The following is a 17,439-nucleotide window of genomic DNA, read 5'->3' on the forward strand; positions in this document are numbered from 1 at the left end:
CGCAGGCGCTGTTTAACCCATCAGTGTGGATTCATAGAGAACCACGTTAAAGAACATAAGCACATCTAGCTCAGCATTGCCTAAAGTGGCTGACAATGGCCACCCAGGATTTGCTACCCCTACCAGGGGTGCCAGAGTTCAACATGGGGACTGTAATATGCAAAGAATGTGCTCTCACTTGACTATGGTTTCTCCCCTGACTTCCGAAGAACATTTAGAGACGGCCATTGGTCCATAACACAGCAGCTCACCATCTGAGCACAGAACATCACAGAGGCAAACTGACGAGTGCTCAGGAATCTGCATCACCCGAAAGCACTTCCATTTCAATGCATTCCTTTTGTCCTACAAAAATTGCAAGTGGCTTTTGTCCAGAATTTTACCAGAGAACCTGTAGCTCTATTACTAACCTATATTACGAGGTCCAATTTCTATCAGCCCTATCTCAATGGCAAGGCATGATGGGAGCAGACGTTCATCAACACCTACAGGGCACAGATTCTTCATCTTCACTTTAGAAACTGCCTCCTCCTGGGTGCCTTATTGTAATTTATATCAAGTATGCATCATGTTTGTCTACAAAAGACATACATACGGTGGTTTGTTGTTTTTCTGGAGATCACTCATTTTCTGGAAGTCCTTATATCCCATGACCCCAGTGGCATAGAGGCATATTTCAGTGTAAAACAGTAGGAATCCCATTTCACCACAGTAGCTAAGCAAATGCACAGTGTCCTGGTGTTTCTTCATGAAATATTGTCACTTGCCTTAGAACTAGAAATAAGCTCAGATCAACTGAATTGATGTTTCCACTAGGATGCACTCCCTGATTCTTAAGAAAATCAGGACTGCAAGTTTATTAAAACAGTAAACATTTTATTTGTTAGGCACTTGATTTTTAAAGCCAAGATTACAACTGGACTACACTGCAGCAATACCAGGAATTCCATGTAGAAAAAAGAGATCTGTCTGATATTACACACTATGCAAGATGCAACTTATGTCATTACAGTGGTGCCTCACATTATGATCGCTTTGTTTAACGACGAAATTGCATTACGATGAACTTTTTGCGGTTGCTTTTGGGATCGCAAAATGATGTTTCCTATGGGGGAATTTCGCTTTGCGATGATCGGTTCCCTGCTTTGGATACCGATTTTTCGCAAAACAACGATTTTCCAACAGCTGATCGGCGGTTTCGAAATGGCTGCCGGGTAAATAAAATGGCTCTCCGCTGTGTTTAGGGATGGATACCTCGCAAGACAGGCAGCGAAAATGGCCGCCCTATGGAGGATCTTCGCTGGACTGTGAGTTTTAAGCCCATCGGAACGCATTAAACAGGTTTTAATGCGTTTCTATGGGCTTTTTAATTTCGCTATACGATGTCTTCGTTCTACAGCGATTTCGCTGGAACGAATTAACATTGTAATGTGAGGCACCACTGTATTTCTTTACAAGGGGGTGGATTACAGAACTGAACATGGCATTTTCTTTGTCAGCTATGGTTAGCAACAGGGGCTACCAATGGAGTTTGTGACAAAGGTCACCCGACAAACGCTGAAACTGCAATTGTTTCTCCAGTTACTGTCCTGTCTGACGTTAGCACAACTGAGTGAAAGTGTTGGACAACATCCTTTTAATGAGCAGGGCTCTCCAAAAGCAAAAATCCTTGCAAAACTTATCAGCTCAAATCTTTTGCTGGAAGTTACTAAATCACAGAGTAACTGCAATAGGTTCATCAGATATGAATCGTAATTTTCCTTTCAATGTTATTCAAATATGAATTGAATTAAAATAAGCAGATAAAATAGCTGCACCATGCAACTTAGGATGCATTGTAAGAAATGGTGTTGAATCAAATATGAACAGATATTTAAATGGTCATGAACAGATGTTTAAATGGTCACCAAGTAGGCACTGTGTATAACCTAAATGTGGGACAGAGACCTACCTAAAATACCAAAACTGCCATCTTTGATATAAAACAATGGCTGAAATCCTGCTGCTTAGCGTAGTAAATCACAGCTAGAATAGGTCCACTGAATCAGCGGAGATTCAGTGAGTCAATACCTTCAAAAGTTCCACTGATGCCATGCGCCTGCCACTTAGCACACCAAGCCACAGGATTTCAACCACAGTCGCTCTAAGGACCAGATAAGAAATACTGCCTCTTTTCACACTGGCTCATTGGTTAGTTTAGTACATTTATTTATTTTTCCATTCTTGTGTGTATGATAAAAACTATAACTACCCCACAAGAATTAAGAAGTCAATGTGTGCAGATAAAACACAATTTCCATAAGCACTGTGCGGCAGTTGGCAAGAAAATCTCTTTGCTTCCTTTTATCCACTGATGCCGGCTGGTAAGCATACAGAATGAGAGGAAATAAGAAGCAGAAGAATTCCTGCATGTCAAACTCTGTCAGTAGAAGCGTATAGTGAATTTTCAGTCCAAAATGTTTATTGTCTCTATGATGAAATAATCCCTAGAGTTTATGGTCCCAAACCACATGCACAATCTGCCTGAATGAGAGGAAATGAGATAAGTGTTTCCCCTCATCTATCACTGTTAGCCTTCAATTTCTGGAGGTATATATATTTAACTCTGTTGCTACTTTTTAAAAAGAGAAATCAATGCCAGATAATATACTTTGCTATTTCCAAAGGAATTTCAAAGACATTCCAATTTCTTTCCAGAATGTAGAGCTGTTAAATCCTCCATTTTGAGCATGAATTGACAGTGAGGCCTGAGCACAGTTTGAAAACATATGTATGTTTAAGAACAGATAAATCTCGTCTAGTAAGAAGCATTACTTGTTGTACCTTGCCTTTTAAATACATTTTCAATTCCAATTGTATGCTTGGAAACACTCTGGAAATGCTTTTGAATAGCCTAGTTCAGTTGTGCTTATAATTACCAGCTGATGATGGTTCATTTTAAAATTTTAAAAAGTGCACAGAGCCAAATATACTGCCTTCCTGACGTCTATCATCTGTAGAGGCAAATGATAGTATTACCTTCCTGGGAAGTGCATAGCATGAGAAACATTATGAATTCGAGGAAGATATTAGGCCTGGTTCATGTCATTATGTATCAGCGTAGCAGAAGAAAGAATGCTGTGGGATATGTAGTTTGGCTGAATTAAAAGACAACTAGGGCAAACGAAAAAAGAGGGAGGGAGGAAGGTGAAGAACAGAAGAGTATCTTTGAAAGATCAGATGCTTTTGCATTCCTGATCAGAAGGTGACAATGGAAGTGATTTCTTCTTAACATACTAAACACTGGAACACTAAATGTACCCCCAAGCCTGGTGCAGCTCTTCCCTTTTACTAAGACACATCTTCACCCTAATAAGAGATGTTTTGAAGATAGCACTAAACATTTCAGTGTGGGCTGCCCAGTCTCCACACTCACATCCTCTGTTTCTATTAGAGCCCTGTTATCATAAATGGAAAACTGCTCAACCCATTGCCATCATAAATCTTCTTTCAAGAAACTATGCAAGAAAAACACCAGCTGCAACTCTTCTTTTTGAATGAGAAGACAGAAATTGGAAGAAAAGGCGACTGAGACAGTTTGTCACTTTGAGCAACATCCATCCACAAAAGATGACTCTTGGAAAATTAGGTCCCATAACATTAAGTGGCTGCAGAGAAAACTGAAGAAACACGACTAGTACACAGGATTCAAGTCAGAAACATGGCACCTTGCAAATATTGTCTCCTGCCAAAACCACAATTTTAATATCCTGTGATTCAGAACACTGTTTCATAAGGGACTCCAAATGCAGTGGCTCATAAAGATGTTGCATGGATTGGGGCATGCACACATCACCTGTACATGAATGACGAAACACACTTGTATGGTGAAGCAGTGTGTACATTCAATGGGGAAAGCAAATGTTTCTAATAACATATTGAATATCAGTATATAATAATAACTATGTGCTGTGAAGTCAATTCTGAGTTACGGTGACTCTTTTCAGAGTTTTCTAGGTAGAGCATACTCAGAAGTAGCTCGCCATTCACTTCCTATGGGGTTGCCCTGGGACTATGTAGTCTGCCCAAGGCCACACAGGCTGGCTCTTCTAGGATGCACAGTGAGAACTGAATTGCCAACCTCTGGCTCCATAGCCAGATACCTAACTCACTTGAACACATACTCCAGGTTTGTGGTTGGTCACACAGTAAGCAGTCAGTTCTCCTGGGAAAAAACTTTTAAATCAAGCAGAAGAGCACATCATCATTTAATCCTGATTATTTTCTGTCCATAAGTCTAACAGAAGAACAACTCAAGTGCAATACATTTCCTTTCAGACTCCTGTAACTGCTAATGAACTCTCCCTTTCACTAAGTCTCTGTATTCCAAATCAGACTCCAATACCATCTACACTAGGCACAAGGATAAACCAAGAGAGATCACCCTGTCATCTTTGATTGCTTGCCAAGTAGTAATTTCAATAAGAACAATAAAGGCTGAGATGCGATTTTACTCCCAAGAGCAAATGTGAGGTTCTGCTGAGGTATCCAAACTGATTTGTTTCAGGCAAGATTCCTTCAATTTTCATTTCATCGGGACTGAAAGAATGTGTGTATCATGCCAACTTGGCTTTAAGAGCCATGAAACTGGATCTAGCCAATATGGCCTTATCTTTATTAAGTTATAATTATATTCAGAGTTGTTGGCATTCTGTTTTTATACCATAAAGCATCCCGACCTACAGCACCACCAAGATTTCACACCTCTCTTGATTTATTTTAACAGTAGATGATTTTTGTTCATCAAAAAGAAAATCTACATTATTTCATATACCCACATCTCCTAAAGAGAGATCCACACATATCATATCTTCAATATTCATTATGAAAGTTTGTCAATACACCCATAAGCCTCTTATTTTTATTACTGGTCATTGATCTACTCTTAAGATGACCCTGAATCACATACATCCAAAGTCTAAAAAGGTATAACAATGCATTGTTATCTGGGACTCCAAGAATCACTGTAATTTTATTAGAATTAATGTGAAATAATTTATCTTAAATTGATTTTTAAGAAGTCTTAAGTGTTACATACAGCACTGATGTTACCTGTCTGTCATGGGTTTGGAGGGAAAGTTCCATCCTATGGGGAGTGGAAGGCGGGACATCAGGAGGAGGGGCTGTACTGTATATATATGTGGAGCGTGTGTGGAGAAGCTGGGGGAAGAAGCTAGAGAGAAGAGCTGAGAGAAGAAGCTTGAGTGGGAGTCTGTGTGTCAGACAGGGTACTACTGTGTGTCAGTCAGTACCAACCTGATAGGTTCAGGTGTCTGTAGGGTTAGCCAGAACTGATAGGTTCAGGGTCTGTGCTTTATTTAAAAGTGTTCTGAGTGAACCAAGCTGGTGTATGTATGATTGAGACTAAGCCACGTTACTGTATCTTATTCACCTGATCATTTTATTTTCCCTGTGTGTTGTTTAAATAAACCTTATTCCTTTATTTGTTAAAAATCCATCCCTGGTCTGTGTGACTTCTTATAGGGAATGGTTGGTGGCAGCTTAGTGAAACTGTGGCATATCCCAGTAGGTCTGGGTTTGTCACATTGATTGGTGTCCAGCGTGTGGGATACGACTGGTCCAGTTGTCCAGTGGTACAGCAAAGCCTTGGCAAGTGTGCCCAGAGCAAGGGGGGTCTAGTCAGGGACAATCTGAGGGCGCGTAGGTAATCTTCTAGGTGTACCTCACGGGGAGGTGCGCTAGTGGAAGAACGTGCCAACTGGGGACTAGATTAGGGAGCTCTGAGGTTGCCTGTTTTGGCGGGAAAAAAGCTGAGGCAAAACTGTGTAGTAGCAGTGATCTAGCCTGCCTGCTGAGAGGCCTAGCAGAGGGGGGTAGACTCTGGCTCGCAACTGTTGCAAGTTAGTGCTGAAGAACAGCAGCAATCTATAGAAAGCTGGTTCTGAGGCAAAAGAAAAAAAAAAGTGGTCGCTTTATGCTGAGGCTTGACTTTTGAAAGCAGCCTGTTCTGGGGGGGGGGGGATTATGCCCTTGACTCGAAGCCAAATGGCAGAAATGGGTGAAGTGAAAGACCCCCAGGTAGACCAAGGTTCTGAGGATGAATTTGGCTCAGTGCAGGGTGACAGCACGGGAGAACAGAACCCAGAACTCAGAAAATTGCTCCTAGCCCAACAGCATGAACTGAGGATGAGGCAATTTGAAATGGAGCAAAGGGAAAGAGAGAAACAGAGACAATTTGAATTGGAATTGCAGAGAGAGAAAATGGCGTTTGAGTTAAGAAAATTGGAACTGATGAATCAGAACAATAATAACAATAGGGATTCTGAGGGAGGCCAATTGTCTAAAGCTGACCTGAAGAAATTCCCTGTGTACCACAAGGGAGATTGTCCTGAAGTGTTCTTTTCCCTAGTGGAAAGAGCGTTTGTGGACTTCTCAGTAAGGGAAACTGAGAAGATGACCATCATGCGATCTTTAATCAGTGGCAGCCTTGCAGAAGTCTATGCAGAGATGCCAGAGGAACTGATGAAAGATTTTGCAGAGTTTAAAAAACTGGTGTTTGCCAGACATGGGATAAATGCGGAACAGCTGAGGCAAAGATTCAGGTCAATCACCAAGAAACCAGAGCAGACTTTTACCCAAGTGGGGGCCCAATTGGTGAGGCTGCTAGAGAAATGGCTATCTCAGGAGGGGACAGAGACCTTTCAGCAGCTCAAAGACTTGATAGCGCTGGAACAGTTCTATTCAGTCCTGCATGGGGAACTGAAATTCCAGGTGAGGGAAAGGAAACCGAAATCTGTGGCAGAAGCAGCTGAGATCGCAGATTTTATTTACCAGATAAGAAAGCCCTTAGGTGAGGGGAAATCGATGGGGAAACCTAAAGAAACCTACAGCAAGTACTCTCAGGGACCAGGGAAAAGCCAGCAAGGGGGAGGGGCCCATGGTGAAGGGAAGCCCTCAGACATGAAACCAAGACCTCAGATTTTGGAGGGAAAACCAAAACAAGATGAGAAAGACTCAAAATATAGCAGAAAATGCTATTTCTGTCAGGGAAAGGGCCATCTAATCTCAGAGTGTGAGAAATTAAAGCAGCTAAAAGGAATTGTGCCTCAGGATTCGAGTGGAACCAAGCCAAAAGCTGTGTTCTGTGTCCAGAAAGAGCAAAGCTCCTTGTCACTGAGGGAGCCTGTTGCCATGGCTACTCAATCTGGAACAGTTACATCTGCTGATCAGGCTGAGGAAAATGGTCCTCTTGTGGAGGTCAAGCGCTGCTTGCTCATGAGAACAGATTCTCAGTTGTTTGAAACAGCAGGGGTGGACGTAGGAATACTTGACCATCAGTATCGGGGGTTGAGGGACACTTGTTCCCAGGTGACCCTGTGCCATCCAGATATTATTCCTAGGGAATATATAATCCCAAATGAGAGCATGAAGGTGGCAGGGATTGAGGGGCAGGTGATCTCACTGCCAGTAGCGGAGGTACCTGTGAACTTTCAAGGCTGGAGGGGAGTTTGGCGGCTAGCGATTTCATCGACTCTGCCAGCAGCCGTGCTCGTGGGAAATGACCTGGCTGAACATGTGAAACGGGTGCTAGTGATTACACGTTCACAAGCCACCACGGGGACAGTTCAGGGGGGTACTGATGAGCCAGAGACGGAAGCAGAGGGGAGTTCAGAAGCTGTGGTGGAAACCTTAACCACAGACAGCAGATTTGGCCAAGAGCAAAAGGCAGACGCCACTCTCCAAAAGTGTTTTGAACAGGTGACTGATGCCCAGCTAACACCTGAAACCCCAGTGAGATTTCTAGAGAAAAAGGGGATTTTGTATAGAGAGACCCTGAGGAATATCTCAAAAGGGGGAGATGGGATCCAAAGTCAGCTAGTGGTACCTGAAAAGTATCGCCCCATGATCTTACAAAGGGGGCACTCTGACATGTTTGCTGCGCACTTAGGGGTGAACAAAACACAGCAGAGAATCACACAGAATTTTTACTGGCCTGACATAGGGAAGCAGATCAGGGAGTTCTGTAAACAATGCGATGTGTGTCAAAGGCAGGGGAATAGCCGCGACAGGACCAAAGCAAAGTTGTGCCCTTTGCCTGTGATTGACACTCCGTTCAAATGTATAGGGGTGAATATTGTGGGACCTTTGCCCAAGGCCACAAAGAGGGGGAACAGGTTCATTCTCACCATTGTGGACCATGCCACGAGGTACCCTGAAGCCATTCCCTTGACTAACATTGAAACTAACACAGTGGCAGATGCCTTGGTGGGGTATATGTCCAGGATGGGATTTGCCTCAGAAATAATCACAGATTTGGGCGCATCGTTCACATCGAAGCTCATGAAACGGTTATGGCAAATCTGTGGAATTAAGCACAAGGAAACCACTGCCTATCACCCTGAAAGTAATGGGTTAACTGAGAAGTTCAATGGGACTCTAATGCGAATGATTAGGGCTTACTTGGCAGAGAATCCAAACAATTGGGACCAGAAGCTGCAATCCCTTTTGTTTGCTTATCGATCAGTGCCACAAGCCAGTACCGGGTTCAGTCCGTTTGAACTTTTATTTGGGAGAAGGGTGAAAGGGCCCCTTGATCTGATCAAACAAAATTGGGAGCAGATCACCCAGGATGACCCACAGGACATTGTGACATACATAGACTCTTTAAGGAATGACCTAAAGAGAAACCTAGAGCTAGCAGCAGAGACCCTGCAAGCTCAAAAGGTCAGAAAGAAAGCTTGGGATGACCAGAGAGCCAGGGAGAGGCGCTTTGACCCAGGGGAGGAAGTGCTTTGGCTTAGGCCCTGCAGAGAGAACAAACTGCAGCTCAAATGGGCAGGACCATATAGGGTCATTTCCAAGATGTCAGACCTGAACTACCTTATAGAGCAGGAGGAGAACCAAGCAAGGAGGGTGGTTCATGTGAATGCCCTAAAACCCTACTACAGAGGGGAACAGAGGGTTTTATTTGCGATAAAAGCAGCTGAGAGTGAGGAAGCTGAATTACCCTTCTGGGAGGGTAGAGGGGAAGTAAAATACAACCCAGAGGAGGTAAAGATCAGTCCTGCACTCACCCAAGACCAGCAGCAAGAACTAAAAATGCTGCTCATTAAATATCAACAGGTGTTTTCCAACAAGCCGGGGATAGTGAAGGGAGTGATGCATCGGATCCACACAGGGGATGCACCCCCGCAGGCAGTATCCCCATACCGAGTAACGGGACCCTATAGGGACAAGGTGCGGAAGGAGCTGGACGAGATGCTTAGGGAGAACATAATCGTCCCCTCTTCTAGTCCTTGGTCCTCTCCGATAGTCCTAGTGGACAAGCCTGATGGGAGCATTAGGTTTTGTGTCGATTACAGGAAATTAAACCGCGTAACCACTCCTGATGCCTACCCAATGCCCAGGCTAGACAACCTGATTGAAACCATAGGGGGTTGTCGGTTCATCTCATCATTGGACCTGGTAAAGGGATATTGGCAATTAAGAATTGATCCCAGGGATCAAGAAAAGACCGCCTTTTGCAGCCCTTTTGGTCTCTATGAGTTTCGAGTCCTGAGCTTTGGTCTCAGAAATGCACCAGCCACATTCCAAAGGCTGATGGACCAGACCTTGGCAGGGCTCAGTGACTTTACTGTGGCCTACATTGACGACATAGGGATCTTCAGTAATACCTGGGAAGATCACCTGAAACACCTGGAGTTAGTGCTGCAGAGGTTAAGTGCAGCAGGGCTAACAGTAAAGGCGAGCAAGTGTCAGCTGGGTAGCCCAGAAATAAAATACTTGGGTCACATGGTAGGGGGAGGAGTGATAAAACCCCTCGAGGCCAAGATAGAAGCAGTTCGTGATTGGCCCAGACCCAACACCAAGAAAAAAGTCAAATCATTTCTTGGGTTGGTGGGCTACTACAGAAAGTTCATCCCGAGGTTTAGCGAGATTGCGGCTCCGCTGACCGATCTGACGAGGAAGAAGGCTGATGACCGCATCCCGTGGACCAGCGACTGTGAGGAGGCGTTCCAGAGGTTGAAGCAGGTGCTCATCAACTATCCAGTGCTGCGTGCTCCAGACTTCGACCGGGAGTTCATCATCTACACCGATGCGTCTAACAGCGGGGTAGGAGCAGTTCTTTGCCAGGAGGATGAGAATGGTGACCAGCATCCAGTGTCCTACCTGAGTAGGAAACTCCAGAAAGGTGAGAGACATTTGGCAACCGTGGAGAAGGAGTGCCTGGCCATAGTCTACGCGATCCAGAAGGCCAAGCCTTACATCTGGGGAAGACATTTTATTCTGTGCACTGACCATTCACCACTGCAATGGTTAAAGACAATGAAAACCCACAATAGTAAACTTATGAGGTGGGCTTTAAACCTGCAAGACTATGACTTTGAAGTGAAGGTGGTCAGAGGGTCAGTGAACTGTGTTGCTGACGCCTTGTCAAGAAGACCTGAAGAATGAAGACGGCGAAAGAAACATGGACTATGTATATATTTTGATGACAAAAAGTCAAATGTGTCTGTTTATTAAACATGTTGGTTTGTATGAATAAAGGTAACTTGATGTATTGTTAATGGTAAATGTTTAAATGCCTAATAGAGTGTAAGTATAAGTAAGTATGATATTGTATGTATGACTGTTTTTGTTTGTTTTGGGTCCAGGTTGTTTTTTGGTGAAAAGCACCTTAGCTTTCCCCCTACAAAACAACTTATAAAGAGGGGAGGTGTTACATACAGCACTGATGTTACCTGTCTGTCATGGGTTTGGAGGGAAAGTTCCATCCTATGGGGAGTGGAAGGCGGGACATCAGGAGGAGGGGCTGTACTGTATATATATGTGGAGCGTGTGTGGAGAAGCTGGGGGAAGAAGCTAGAGAGAAGAGCTGAGAGAAGAAGCTTGAGTGGGAGTCTGTGTGTCAGACAGGGTACTACTGTGTGTCAGTCAGTACCAACCTGATAGGTTCAGGTGTCTGTAGGGTTAGCCAGAACTGATAGGTTCAGGGTCTGTGCTTTATTTAAAAGTGTTCTGAGTGAACCAAGCTGGTGTATGTATGATTGAGACTAAGCCACGTTACTGTATCTTATTCACCTGATCATTTTATTTTCCCTGTGTGTTGTTTAAATAAACCTTATTCCTTTATTTGTTAAAAATCCATCCCTGGTCTGTGTGACTTCTTATAGGGAATGGTTGGTGGCAGCTTAGTGAAACTGTGGCATATCCCAGTAGGTCTGGGTTTGTCACATTAAGTAACTCAAATCAGTGACTGGCATGGACTTGAATTCTGTATGACATTTTGAGACTTTAGCATGGATTTCAGCAGTCTATTAATTACACTGAAGACACATTAAAATTTATTTAATGTGTTTTCTTATGAAAAAGCAACCATTACTTTACTATCCAGACCTTTGAAGAGCAAAATTTGAAACATAATTTCAAACTTAAATGAACCACACAAAACTAATGCTTATTATAAATACACAATGATCATGATTATACTAACACTTCTTCCTTTAACTCACTGCTAATCAATGTCCGTTACAGGTTTTCCTTGAAGGTTTTCTGTATTTAAAAACAAAAAAGTCATTCCTGATATTCCAAGCTCAGACCAGTCTACTACAGCTACTACTCTGTTTCTTTCCTTTCTTCTTCTTCTTTTACAGATACACAGCTCCTCTCACAAAGATAAATGGAATGCCAATAGAAATGTGTCAAGACACATATATTGACTCTTTCAAATTCCTAACAAGAATATATCAAAAAAATACAGAAAACAAAACAGCCCACAGACTGGAAACAAGACACATCCTAAGAAAGGAGATACCAAGGAGGCAGTAATTACAGACCCGCTACTTTAATATTCCATTCAAGCAAAGTGATGGTCAAAGTGTGGCAACAAAGGCTTTGACCTTATATGGAGCAAGAAGTGCCTGATGTTCAAATTAGATTTTGAAAAGGAAGAGGCACTTGAGATCCCATTGCAAATATCCACTAGCTACTGGAAAGCACCAGAAAGTTTCAGAAGATCAGTACTGTATATGCTTTATAGATTACAGCAAAACCTTTGAGTGTGTCAACTGCGAGAAACAATGGTTTGTTCTGAAAAAAACAGGTGTGTCCCAGCACGTGACTGTCCTGACACGTAACATCTATTATATATTACCTGCCAGGGCTGTATGGGTGCCTATGTGGTAAAATATTTCTAATGGACTGTTGAACTCTTTATGAGCTTTTTTTTTTCATTACTGGCCTTACTTGGCATTTAGCAATTATCTGTGGCTCCACGTAGCTGTAGCATATGCAGCGGCCATATCCCAGTAAAATACACAACAGGTAGGCTAAACCAGATGAGGATGAGAGAGATCGAGGTTGATGCTGCATAAGCCCTCCTCACTTTGAAGAAACCTATGTGCAAGCCATCTCCATCACCTCACCATCTTACTACCCTAGTACTACCTGTTATTTGAACAACCCTGAAATGACGGGTGAGTAGAGAAGTGGGAGGTGCAGATACACCAGTAGCCATAGTTGCAAATCTGCAGACAGGAGGCTCAAGATACAAAATTACTCTCAGGTAAACTGAAGCAGCAGAAAAGTTCAGCACCCTCCTGAGTGACACTAAGCAGAGCTTTTTTAGGATCACGCTGCTCAACTCTGAGTTGAAGAAGGGGCTAGAAAAGATGCCCTAAATATTGTCTGCTTCATAGTACTCTGGCCAGTCAGCCATAGGTAGTGGGAATCCTACACTTTGCAGCAGGAACTCACAAAATAAAATAAAAAGCATATCCAGATTATGATTGGGGCATGGAATGTTCATTCTCTTTTAGATAACACCGGGAATAACAGACCTGAGAGGAGAACAGCACTTGTGGCCAGAGAATTTGGATGCTATAATGTTCCCATTGTTGCTGTTAGTGAAATGCACCTCCCAGAAGGAGGACACTAAAAGAAGCTAGGGCTGGCTACATTTTCTTTCTTTTTTTAAAAAAAATATTTTTATTTATTTATTTATAACTATAACAAAAAAAATCATATACATAAAACATATACACTTACAACACAATAACAGTGTTCCCCACCACCATATACGGGACCTCTTGCCATATTCTTCTTTTTCTTCTTCTTCTCATTCTTCTTCTTCTATTGTCCTCCTCTCCAGAACTGCATAGATTCTTGATTTGGAGCTCTCCCTTTTCCCCTTATTAACACATATTCCAAAAATTTGCCCCATATTACATAAAAATTATTCTTTTTCAACTCTCCTTTCTTCATCTTTAAATTACAAGTTAATTTATCATTTAATGCTATATTCCATATTTCTTTATACCATTCTTCAATTTGTAATTCAGTCTTTAATTTCCACTGTCTAGCAATAATCAATCTAGCTGCTGTTATTAGATTAGTTATCAATTCTTTAATCATTTTGTCATATTCCACGTTCTCATATATTGATAACAAAGCAATCTCAGCCTTACATTCTATATCTTTTCCACAGATACAACTTAATTCTTTAAAAATTTGTTTCCAAAAACTTTGTACCTTTTCACATTCCCACCACATATGAAAGTATGTACCAACTTCTTTCTCACATTTCCAACAGACATTCGGATGACTGGTGTTAATTTTGTTTAATTTTACCGGTGTTAAATACCATCTTAAACTAAGTTTAAAAAAATTTTCCTTTATTCTTACTGACATCAATCTTAAAATCCTCATTTTCCATATCCTCCTCCATTCTTCTTCATTTATTCTTTTCCCAATATCTTGTTCCCACACCAATTTCAATCCTTCTTTCTCACTTTCTTCTTCCTCTAAATTAAGAAGTGAATAAATTTTACTCACTGTACCTTTTACTGAGTCAGTCATCTGAATGTCCTCATATGAGAGTAAAAATTGCTCAAATTTTGTGTGTTCTCTACCTTTATTATATTTATTTGCCCATTCCTTAGTCCATCTTTCCAGTTGTACATAGTTCAACCATAAAATAGTCTTGTTTTGAAATACTTGTTTCATTTGATCTATCGATCTCATTTTATACAGCCAATCTTTCAGTCTAATCACTTTTTCTTCTTTAAATAAATCCATATACACCTTCATATTGGTAGGAAAATCTTCTATTTCTGTCACTAATCCAAATGGAGAGTATGATGAACATAAATTCTTTTTATACTTATACCATATATTTAACAGTGTCTTTAAAAAAGGATTATTAACTTGACTTATTTTGTCTTTCTTACCTTTAGCAAATAAATATTTTTCTATATTTCCTTGTAATTCTGATGATTCCATTTCCCACCAAATTAACCTTTCCGGATTATATATAATTTCACCAATAAACCTCAGTTGGTTAGCTAAATAATAGTTTCTTATATTTGGCAAACCTATACCACCTTTTTTTGTTGTTTTATACCAATACTTTTTATTTATTCTAGATTTCTTCCCTTCATTACAATATTTGTTAACTATTCCTTGCCAATATTTCAACTCATCCTCTGTTAACTGCATTGGTAACATTCTGAATAGAAAATTAATTTTTGGTAAAATTTTCATTTTTACCAATGCAATCTTTCCAAACCAAGATAATTTGAACTTATCATATTCTTGTAGTTTCTTATTAATTACTTCCTTTAGTTTGTTATAATTATAATCCTTTATCTTTTGAATATTTTTCGCTAAATCTATTCCTAAGTATTTAATTGTTTTACATATTTTAAAATCATGTTTTTCAGTAAACTTTTCTTGTTCTATTCTACTCATGGCTCAGCAGGAAAGCAAAGGAGATTCAGGACTTTGCTAATCATGGAGAAGCTAAGAAAGTATTTGAAACAACCAAAACCATCTATGGCCAACCTGTGAGAATGTCTCTCCTTCTCAGCTCTAATAGCTCACTACTCATCACTGAGAAATCACAGATGTGCTGAACAGACTGTCTGGAAGTGAAGAGAAATTAGTAGGTTGCTACAAGTGCCAATCAACTGTTCCACAAACCTCCCCACATACCTGGAAGAAGCACAGGAGGCCATTAACCAGCTCTGTAATGGAAAAGGGACAGATGCAACTCCAGCAGAGATCTATTAAAAAGGTGGCAATAAACTCCTCCAATAAGAAATGTGGACACAAGGCAAAATCTTTCAGGACTTCAAAGATGCACAATTGTTTACTCCTATAAAAAGAAAGGCAACTGTCAACTCTATTACAGCCACCAATGCATCTCACTTTTAAATATTGCTGGAAAATTCTGGGTTCCTTTTGAATCACCTCACAGGACACTTAGAGAGAAGCCTCTTAGCAGAAACTTAATATGGCTTCTAGAAGGGACTACTGGCATGATCTTTGCCATTTGACAGCTACAAGAAAAAAATATCAAGAGCAGCATGTTAACTTCTACAAAATATTCATAGATTATGATACAACACGCACAAAAAGTATATGGAAAATCATGAAGAAATGTGGAGTCCTGAGAAATTCACACATACCATTCAAGAATTCCATGATGGTAGGCAAGCTCATGGCCCTGACAAAGGCATCCTCTCTGATCTCTTTCCTGTTACAACCTGTGTAAAATAAGGCTGTGTTCCTGTTGCAACTTTTTCCAGTCTTATGTTTTCTGCACTGCTCTGGAATGCTTACAGGGAAGAAAATGTTGGTGTTGATCTTTGATATCACACAGTGGGAAGCTGTTAGTTACAACCTGAAGTGTCTGCAGGTCGTAACAAAAATCTCATTTTGGACAATATGTGAGCTTGCCAATGGCTACACTCTTAATGCAACCGCACTTCTAGAAATTTTGATCTGTTCTTCTATACCTGCAACAATCTTAGCCTGGGGATAATATAGATAAGACAGAGATGATGTACCAATCTATTTTGAGTGTACAGTGGTACCTCGCTAGACGACGACCTCGTAAAACGACGAATCTGCATGACAATGAGGTTTTGTGATCACTATAGCGATTCGCAAAATAGTCATTCCAATGGGCGATTTTCGCTGGATGATGATTTGGTCCATATTTATTTATTATTATTATTATTTTATTTATTTTATTTCTATCCCGCCTATCTGGTCGTACTAGACCACTCTAGGCGGCTCACAACAAACAGCAACAACAAAATTTTAAAACATTACAATTTAAGAAAGATAGAAATTAAAAAGATATAGAAAGAAAATCGTCAGGAGTTTTCTGTTGGAAAGGCCCGCTTATACAACAGCGTTTTTAATTGTTTCTTGAACATGCCCAGCGAGGGAGCCGCGCGAATCTCAGGAGGTAAGTTGTTCCAGAGGCGAGGAGCCACCGCCGAGAAGGCCCTATTTCTGGTCTTTTCCTTCCGGGCCTCTCTCGGCGTTAGGCTCCTCAGCCTCACCTCCTGGCTAGCACGAGTGACACGGGTAGATCTTGGTGGGAGAAGGCGCTCCATCAAGTATCGAGGTCCTAAACCGTTTAGGGCTTTGTAAGTAAGCATCAAGACTTTGAAGTCGATGCGGAATCGGATGGGCAGCCAATGCAACGCGGCCAGGGTGGGGGAGATATGTTGGTATCTTCTCACTCCACTGAGTAATCTGGCCGCAGCATTCTGCACCACCTGTAGTTTCCGCAGCAGCCTCAAAGGTAGCCCCACGTAGAGCGCATGCTCTCCCACGTAGAGTCCATGCTTCGCGGACAGTTTGTTCGCAAGACGACGATTTTTACAGCTGATCAGCAGCTTTGCAAAATGGTGTCCTTGTGTTTTCGGGACCCATGCTTCACAGGACAGCCACTTTAACAGCTGATCGGCACTCGCAAAATGGCTTCCCTATAGGCGATCTTCGCAGGACGATGATGTATTTTCCCCATTGGGACGCATTAAACGGGTTTCAATGCATTCCAATGGGGAAACGGTTTTTGCATGACAATGATTTCACTAAACAGCAATTTCTATGGAACGGATTATCATCGTCATGCGGGGCACCACTGTACGTCATGAGGAATCAGTTCTGAAGGTATACGAACAACCTCTTACTGTAGTGGATAAGTACATATATCTTGGCAGCAATGTCTCCTGCTGCGTTCTCAGATAATGAGGTGACCTCATAGATCTGTAAAGTCAACACTGCTATCAGAAAACCTTGATCCTCTGTGTAGAATTGACGTGGAATCCATCTTTCAGTTAAGGTGAAAATGTGCAAAAACTGTTGGCTCTATCCTCTTTGTTGAACAGAGATGTGGATTTTCTATCAATGCCATATAAGAGAATTCAATCATTTTCATTCCACCTGTCTTCAGAGAATTCTCTACATCAAATGCAGGATAAAATCCCTGACAGTGAAACCTTGGAGCAAACATAGATGATGAGCATTTTTCAAATCTTAAAACAATGACAACTTCAGTGGGCTAGCCATGTCTTCAGGATGTCGGACAACCATTTTTCAAAACATATCTTCTATAAAGTGCTCGTTGCAGGTGCTCAATTC

General features: G+C 41.5%; 1 protein-coding gene and 1 long non-coding RNA gene across 14 annotated transcripts in view; both read right to left on the reverse strand.

Moving 5' to 3' along the window:
- The window catches only part of STX8 (syntaxin 8), a 194,372-nt gene that overhangs the window by 65,796 nt on the left and 111,137 nt on the right, over positions 1-17,439 (reverse strand). The window lies entirely within an intron of this gene.
- Positions 124-15,993, reverse strand: LOC144586894 (uncharacterized). The gene is made up of 2 exons (XR_013541980.1): positions 11,236-15,993; positions 124-5,061 (listed from the first exon to the last, which is right to left on the reverse strand). It is a non-coding gene; the product is annotated as an uncharacterized LOC144586894 (long non-coding RNA).

The sequence above is a fragment of the Pogona vitticeps genome, chromosome 2, assembly GCF_051106095.1.
Source record: "Pogona vitticeps strain Pit_001003342236 chromosome 2, PviZW2.1, whole genome shotgun sequence".
In the NCBI taxonomy this organism is placed as follows: Eukaryota; Metazoa; Chordata; class Lepidosauria; order Squamata; family Agamidae; genus Pogona; species Pogona vitticeps.